The sequence below is a fragment of the Magnolia sinica genome, chromosome 1 (assembly GCF_029962835.1).
Source record: "Magnolia sinica isolate HGM2019 chromosome 1, MsV1, whole genome shotgun sequence".
NCBI lineage: Eukaryota > Viridiplantae > Streptophyta > Magnoliopsida > Magnoliales > Magnoliaceae > Magnolia > Magnolia sinica.
Genome location: NC_080573.1, coordinates 70,097,420 through 70,106,340, shown reverse-complemented (window position 1 = coordinate 70,106,340; position 8,921 = coordinate 70,097,420).

Below are 8,921 nucleotides of genomic sequence, written 5' to 3'. Positions count from 1 at the left end.
CTGAAGACGTTAAACTTAGCGCTCATGGGAGGCAACCCAGCCTTTTGCTTTATTGTATTGCTTTTTATTTCATTCATTTTCATTTTTCTTAGTTAGTTACTTCAATGTTTGTGGTAACATTACTGCAAACCCTCACGAGACTACAACTCGTCCACTAGGGGTAACCTAGGGGTTTAAAGGCTTGTTGCATGCGCTAAATGCAATCGAAGCACCTGCGAAAGTGGTCTAGGTAGGATCTTCTTTTCTTTTTCTTTTTGTTATTTTTGCTTTTGTTAATTTCTCTCTTGCCCTAACTTGCTCTTACATTGATAATTTTGGGAAGCCTCTTGATTCTCCGTCCAGGTACTATCTTTCCCTCCTTCCTCTTTTATTATTCGTTGTCCCATGTGCATCGCATGATTATTTCTTTTACATTGAGGACAATGTAGATTTTAGGTTGGGGGTGGGAGATTAGGTTACCTAATCAGTATTTTCTTGGTCTTGAGCAAAATTTGTGAAAAATTTGTGAAAATTTTAAAATATTTTCTGGAATTTCTATTGAATTATTCAAAGTGATTTTGAAGGATAGTTGTGATTTTAACATTATAAGATATGTGATGTTGGTAACTTATGACTCTTGGATTCGGCCATCTGCTTGATTTCACAGTCAATTTTGAATTGTTAATCCATGATTAGAAGTTGTAAACATTGATTGAGCCATGATTTCACATATCACATCTCGCTTACACATTAAGTTTTCGGTTCGATAACTGAATGATTAACTTGGTAAAAAGAAGAATTAAAAGGCTAAGTCACATAATCTTCACCATAGGTTTGCTCCCTATAGGTGCAGATTTGATTCTCCATAGTTGACATATGAAAAAAAAAAAAAAAAGTTAGGCGACAAGTTTTCGCCATAGGTTTGCTCCCTATAGGTAAGAATTTGATTCCCCTCATTTGCGTTACTGCTCATAAAGAAAATCAAAGGCTGGTAAAATGAAAAGTTAATCTATGAGATAAGTGTTGGTTTCAAGCTTGGTTGTCACGAATTACCAATGATATCATGAGATTGACAATTGGATCTCTTAATGTTTGTAAGTCGAGATTACACTTTACATTCATAGAGCTCGATGTTCAGAATTGTTCCAATTAATGGATTAATAGTTTGAAATTAATTATGAAATCTGTCGAGAGCTTGATTCCAAGAGAAAAATTCCACACACCAATCATGAATCTTAGAATTTTCACATCTCAGCTAGCTGTTCACAAGTCACTTGAGTTTACAGGAATTGTCTTTTATTACTAAAATTATTTTTCGCATGTTTTGCTCGGGACTAGTAAAATGCTGGTTGGGGGTTGTGATCAGGGTCGAATATTGCATATTAGACCCTAATCATTACCAGATTTTACGTATATGATAATGCTTAATGGAGTATTTTAATTGTATTTTTGTTACAGGATGAAGTCAGGAGCGTTAATTGAAAATTGATGTTAAAGGTATGGATTTCATGATCCAAAGTCTCCAGAGCACGGGATGGACTCCAGAGAACCAATAATGAAGATTTTACACGCCTGAGATCTGAGGAAAGCAAGCCGACCGCCGAAAAGGGTCCAGAATGCAAGATCACATGGTTCCCGCTATCCGATCAGTTCGAAACTTCATACATGAGATGAGGGCCGTAAATTAACCGTACATATTAAATTTCAGCCATTGAAGATCTCGGGAAGTGGTCCAACGGACAGATCAGCCTATTAATCTCCAATTTGGGGCCCACCTGATATTTGGAACTGCCTCAACCTTGGTATTGATGGCTAAATTACCATGATAAAGAGGATGGATGGTGTAGATTTCTCGTAAACATCACGGTGGGCCCTGTGTATGAGGAGTGTGCACACTGCACGTTTTCACCGGCTGCGCACCGCACCGCTGGGACGGTCAGCGAGAGCGCTGACCCGTCTCTCGCCGCTGCAGCGTCCGCGGAACCGAACCGCGGTCGTCGGTTGTGGGGCCCACCTAGTGTCCAAATGGACAATCCAAACCGTCCATCCACTTCCTGGGGCAGCCATTACCATTGCCTAGGTGGCAAAAATTCAAATGAACGCATAGATCAGAGCCCAGCCGTTCAAACGCAGGTTGGACGGCAAGACAGAAAGCCGCGTGGGTTGCACCGAATCCACCCCAAAACCAATCAATTCCTACTGATTTTTCGAGCTGAAACCAATGGACGACGTGGATTCCTGTGAAAAGTCCAATAATGGACCCAACCATCATCGCAGCGTCGGTTTGGCGTCCGCGAAACGCACGGACGCTGCCAGTTTTTGCGAAAATTAGTGGGCCCCACTCGTCAACCTTCCGGAAGATCTGATCCGTCCATCGTGTAGAGGGCTTCGAGAGCTTCAAAACCATGTTGATATTTCTCGCCCATGCGTACACACGTGTGCGGTACAGAGGCCAAAAGTAGACTGCCCCGGGATGTTCAAAATCGAGTTTTTCGAGATTTCTTCTGTGGGCCGCGCTAATGGACCTTCGAATCCACCCATTCTTGACTGAAATTTCGTTCTGAATCCAATGGATGGGGTGTATTTTCCAGAAAATACCTCTGTGGGGCCCACCGATCACGGCTGCGAAAATTTGTACTCCGAGTCCTTCTACGACTCTGCCACCGACCCCAGCCATCCAGCAGCTATAAAAGGGGAGTTTTGGACGTGGGAAAGGCATTCAGAACCAGGGGATTCCAGATCTGAAGCAAGGGAGAGAAGAAAGAGAAGAAAGAGAAGAAAGAAGAGAGAGAGAGATTGTTTGGTTTGACGTTTTTTTATGAGTTTTATTTAATATTTTTTATGGATTTTATGGGTCACTAATCTCTCAGCTAGGGCTGAGATGAAGCCCCTAATTTGATTAGCTCTTGTATTGGTTGATTTACTTTGAATATTAATTAATTTGTCTCTTTCTCTAAGTGGGCTTTATGGGTTTAAATTCTATACTTCTCCATCTATGAACTTGATTAAAGTATATATATGGATGTTGTTTGGATGCTTATTATAGGTGCTTGTGTCTGATCAAGAACAAGTTTCCCATAGAGGAAGAAACAGGGTGCTTTAATGAATGTACATTCCATGTACCCGACCAAGGACATGGGATATGTCATTCATGGCATTGCTTAAAGGAATTAGACAGTCTGTATGCCCGATTAAGGACACAGATTGTGCTTTCTCTATATAAGTGGTATCAATCTAGATCAAGGTGAATCAACAGACAAAACAAGGGTTAGGATAATTAGGGGTGGATTCGAAAGTCCTAGTGCTCTCTCTCTGATTGAATTTTCTTCCCTGTTCTTAATTACTTGTTTTTTTTCATAAAATTGTACTTAGTAATTCATTCCATTATTTGTTGGATTAGTTAAGGAGAATCATAGATTTGAATTGTGACGACCAGTCCTCGTGGGAACGATCTCGTAATACGTACCGTATCTACATCTGATTCGTATACTTGCGAGTTTAAAAATCATTTAAATCATGTTGGTTTAAATAAAACATCAACCACACACCAGCTATATATAGCTGGTGTAGATAGCTGTCGTGCGAAGACGACCGCCGACGTTCCTCCAGCTTCGAGTTGTACGAACGGTTCAAAGGAGATCAAACTTACATGGGCCCTACAATGATGTATTTATTATATCCACACCATTCATCCATCTTTCGAGATCATTTTAAAGCATTAGATAAAAAAATTTGAATCATATCCAAAGCTTAAATGGACCACACCAAAAATCGCAGCAAGGAGTTAAAAAATTCACGGGGCCCACCATAACGTTTATTTTCCATCCAATCTATTAATAAGGTCACAAATACATGGATGAAGAGGAAATACAAATTTCATGTTCATCCGAAACTTCTGTGACCCCCAAATGGGAATCAATGGTAGACGTTCAATCCCCACTCCTCTTTGCAGTGTGGTCCAATTGATCTTTAGATTTGTCATAGTTTTTAGGCAAGCTTTAAGACAAGCTCGCTAAATGGATGGACGGTTTGGATATAACACATACCTCATGATGGGACCCATAGACATTGCTGACGTCAATACATAGCTCTCTCTCTCTCTATATATATAGCTGGTGTGTGGTCCACCAGCCAATCCGCTTCCCAAACGTATATGCGAGTGGAGTGGTCAAGTGTCACAGAAGGTAGCAAAAACCGTGGTTAGTGGGCGCGTCAATGCGTGTAAAGTCGAAAGCTTTTGGTTTTTTTGGAACTTTATTCAATTTTTTTTTTTGGAAAAGCTTTGTCTTTTTTGGAACGCTTTTTCTTTCTCTTTGGACGCCGATTCCTCCGAAAGCCTTTTACGGAAACTTCATGCGACGGGAAGTTAGGTGGAGCCCACATTGATGTTTATGGGAAATCCACCATGTCCATCAGTTTTTCAAGGTCATTTTAGACAACGGGCCAAATAATGATCTCAATCCAAAACTCGAGTAGACCGTATGTTAGAAAAACGTGTGCAGGTAAATTCCTACCGTTGCAACTTTCCTAGCGCACCCTGATGTTTATATACCATCCATACCGTTCATATGATCATTCCTACTAGGATGAACTGAAAAATAAAAATTAGCCTGATTCAAAACTTCTGTGGTCCCACGCATGTTTCAACGGTAGAAGTTCAATATCCTGTTTTGTGGCCCACTTGAGTCTTGAATTTGCATCATCTTTAGGTTCAATTTCTAAAATTATATGGAAAAACGGATGGAAGGGGTGGGTTTCTTAAAAACAATAGGTTGGCCCCCCCTACCTTCCCACGGTTTCCGCAGGTCAATCTAGGGAAAGTGTCAATCGCTTTTGTTGGACATTTTATGGGTGCATGGGATGACCCTCGTGCCCAAATCAGACCGTACCGCTGACCAGATGGACCATCCTCTATAAAGCAACGGATCGGATGGTTTGATTAAGAGAAGCACGGCATTCCGCATCCTCTTCCGATTCAAAACCCTCGCCCTTCTATCGATTTTCATTTCAATCTACTCTCCATGTTTAAGCAAACGTATTTACCCCTGAGAACAAATAAAGTTAATTTACAGGGAATTAAAAAAAGATTACCTACTTAATATAAAATTTGCTTTCTTAACTTTTATATATATATATATATATTAAAATTGTTTTCAACAGGCTATTCCCGTAATCAAGCCAAGTAATTATTTGCTTTCCGATAGATTTCTTAATAAAAGTCGCCATGCGTGTCTCAAGCGTGTCTTACCGTAGTGCGAAATCCACCCTAACAACTGGGTGTGTCATCCATTTTATGCTCAGTGAAAAAAAAATATTCCAACCATGATTCCGTTGGATGACATGAAATGATTTAGTGTACATTACTCTCACCCTCCAAACTGTCTCCTTTGGTGTAGCCAACCTAGATCACGTATGAGATTGATGCCTAGCCCCATGCCTAAATTTTGTGGCATTGAATGATGTCTAGCCCCAGGCCTAAATTTTGGTGGGGAATCAAATGACTGGAGTGGATCAACCTAGCTACCTTGTAAAAATAAGTGGGACGTCTCTCTCCTGATTGTTTCCTTTAGTGTGGCCCACCTGTATCATAGGTTAGCCTATATTTTAGCCTTGGGCATAATGGGGAATTACCCATCTAATGATTAGACACATAAACATCATGATAGACCTAAAAAAAAATCAAGGTTAAGCATACAGTAACTTTCATTTAACCATATTTTAAAGATTCCGTAGACGGACACCCCCTTCTTTTTACAAGGCCCACAATAATATATATATATATATATATATATAAGATCTAGATGTGTAATCTAATGTTAGACCTAGGGCAAAAAACTTGGGATGATTCCTGATTTAAGTAGGCAACACCAAAGGAAACGATCAAGAGAGATATCCACTCTTGATCCCATTGTGGTGCTTATTTGAAATCCACTCTAACCATTAGATACCACACTAATGTTGGGCATGGGGCTCAAACTTCAGCTACATATGGGATTCAAGTGGGCCATACCAAGGAAAACATTTTGGAGGGTGAATGTTTCCTGCACACTTTTCCAATTGTGTGGTACACCTAATTCATGAATGGAGCTGATTTTTGGGCCACAGGCCTAGCATGCAGTGACACACCTGGTTGTTGGATTTCACATATATAACATAGTGAGGCCAACCTGAAGGACCCGCCCTGCTCGCTCGATCAAAACTCAACTTCCATTAAAAAAAATATAATAAAAGGTACTAGAGTAATAATTATTTAAATTAATGGTGGTGTGGTTTATTGAAAAACTTTTTGAAAAAGGAAACAATATGTAAATTCTATATTAAGTAACTTTTATAAAATTCCATATAAGTAATTATCATTACACTACAACAAAAATGTGTAAAACCGGCACTTTGGGTGCATCATGCACCAACGCCATTTAAAAGTGGGCCCATGGATGTTTTTTTATAAAAATTAAAACAGAACGCGATTTCCATTTTGCTCCCAACTCTCTCTCTCTCTCTCTCCCTCTCCTGACTCTCTCTCTCTCTCTCTCTCTCTCTCTCTCTCTCTCTCTCTCTCTCTCTCGCGTGACTCTCAGCTTCTTCCTACCCCCGACTCTCTCTCTCTCTCTCTCTCTCTCTCGCGTGAGCTACCATTAATTTCAGGGCTTAGATGAAGATCTGAAACAGGTAAGAGTCTAGATTTCATCAATTTCAACCTTAGTGAGATCCTAATTACAGATTTACTATGTTGAAACCCTAATTAGGGATTTACTATGTTGAAACCCTAATTCGTTGTTGGCTTGTGTTAAACAGGATACTATATTTTTGGATTCCTATTTTTTGTTTACTATTTTGAGTTTCTGTTATGTTCTCTTAGCTTTCAGGCATAATATTCTCCTGTTCTGATTTCTTTCTCATGAAATCTAGGCGAATTCTTCCTTCAAATTATCTCTGCAAATGATTTCTTGCTTCATTGCATCTCTGCATAAAATTCATTATATGTAAAAACAAAAAGTATAGAAGAAGAAGAGATTTTGGTGTTCTGACATGTATTACATCCTGATTCCTCCAGTCTGTATGTGGGACCCATGGTTCAGTGATCCAGATCGTTGATCTAATGTGCCCCACATGGATAGGGATGCACCAAGAGTATTCCTGATTGGGGCAAACCCCTACCCTGTTTATCTGGGCTATGTGAAACTGAGATTGTGAATTAGTCAGCATGGCTCCTAGGACTGGGAGTATTATTTTCAAGGAAGTCCTCGAATCTCAAGTTGCATATCATGAGTTATCCATTGCAAGTGATGAATTGGAAAAATTCTAGCTAACTAAGCCTACTATTGCTCCTAGCATTAAAGGAGGTGTATCTTCCACTAATGGTGTGAATGAGCTTCTTAAGTGCCCCATCTGTACAAACTCAATGTACCCTCCCATACACTAGGTTGAACTTTGCTCCTTACTAACTTCATTCACAGTCCTTCTAACTTATGTAAGTCAAGAAGTTACTTCTTATTTAGTTTGGTTATTAAACTTACATAAGTATCTCTTAAGAAAAAGTAAGTTACTTCTTTTACTTCTACAAGGTTTGGTTCCTTGGTCAGGTTAGCCATCGATTCTTTAGCCAATATAAGTGCTATAGTTTATATCCCTGTCTGTTGTCAAATTTGTGGTGCCAAAATCACTGTTATGTTATATATAACTTGCATAAGTGAAGCTCTCTCAAGGATCAACATTCATGAACAAGCTAAGCTCACAACAAGCAAAGCTCACAAGTACAAGGATCAATCTTGAATGCAAGAACTGCTCACAAGACAAGACTCAAGCTGCAAGACTTCAAGAAGAGTACAAGGCAGTTTGTAAAAAACTCAAGACTCTTTCAAGATTGAGCTACATCAAGATTTCAACTACATCAAGACTTCAAGGCTCATACTTCAAGGTCACTTGTTCCTAATATTTCAATGTCCATACTTCATGGTTGAGGTTTGACTGACCATAGGTTGACCTTAGAAGTAGGTCATTTCGGATACATAAACCGAATGTTTATTTTACATGTGATTGGTCTGTTCTTCGACTAGTCCTAGGTCTTCTTCGACTAGTCCTAGACTTGCTTCGACCAGTCTAAGAAATTCCTCGATCAGTCGTGAGTTTGTTACAAATTTTGGATAAAATCTGTTAGGCTTCGACTAGTCCAGGAATTTGTTCGACCAGTCGTAGGAACAGTGTCGACTGCATCTTCGACCAGTCGTAGGAACAGTGTCGACTGCATCTTCGATTCGAATTCCAGCGATGGTTTATAGTTTCTTTGACCAGTCGAAGGAAACCTACGACCAGTCGTAGGTGACCTACGACCAGTCGAAGGTGACCTTCGACCAGTCGTAGAACGGTCAGAGCATATCCTGCCGAATTTTTCAAATATCTGTTGTTGCTTCGACTAGTCGAAGAGCTCCCTAGACCAGTCGAAGACACGATCTGCTCACCTATAAATAGTGCACGAATCTCAGAAGAAATCATCGAATTAATTAATCTATTCAAGCCAATCTTCGTCAAACTTCTGAGAGATAATTCTGTGCTCTATCTAAGCTAAGTGTGCTTATTTAATATTCTCTTTCCTTAGCTTTATTTTAATTGATTTTGTTTCTGCTATTCCAATCTGATTTGATAAGAGGAATTGTTATTCCCTTTCTTTGGAATCAAAATCAATTAAGGCAAGCCCTATTAGGTTTAATTTAAAATCTATTAGAATTAGAACCATTGTAATTGAGTACTGGACATTGAACTTGGACATTCAATCATCTACTCTGATTTGGTTCTACCGGGCTGCTACAACGAAGGAGATAATCAGGTATTTTACATTTAATTGTAAATTCGTTTCTGTTTTGGTTTCTTTCAAGATTTGCCAGAAAAATCTTGTTGTATTGGTTATCTGAGGAGAGCCAGGAAAACTCAAAAGTGGAGTTTTT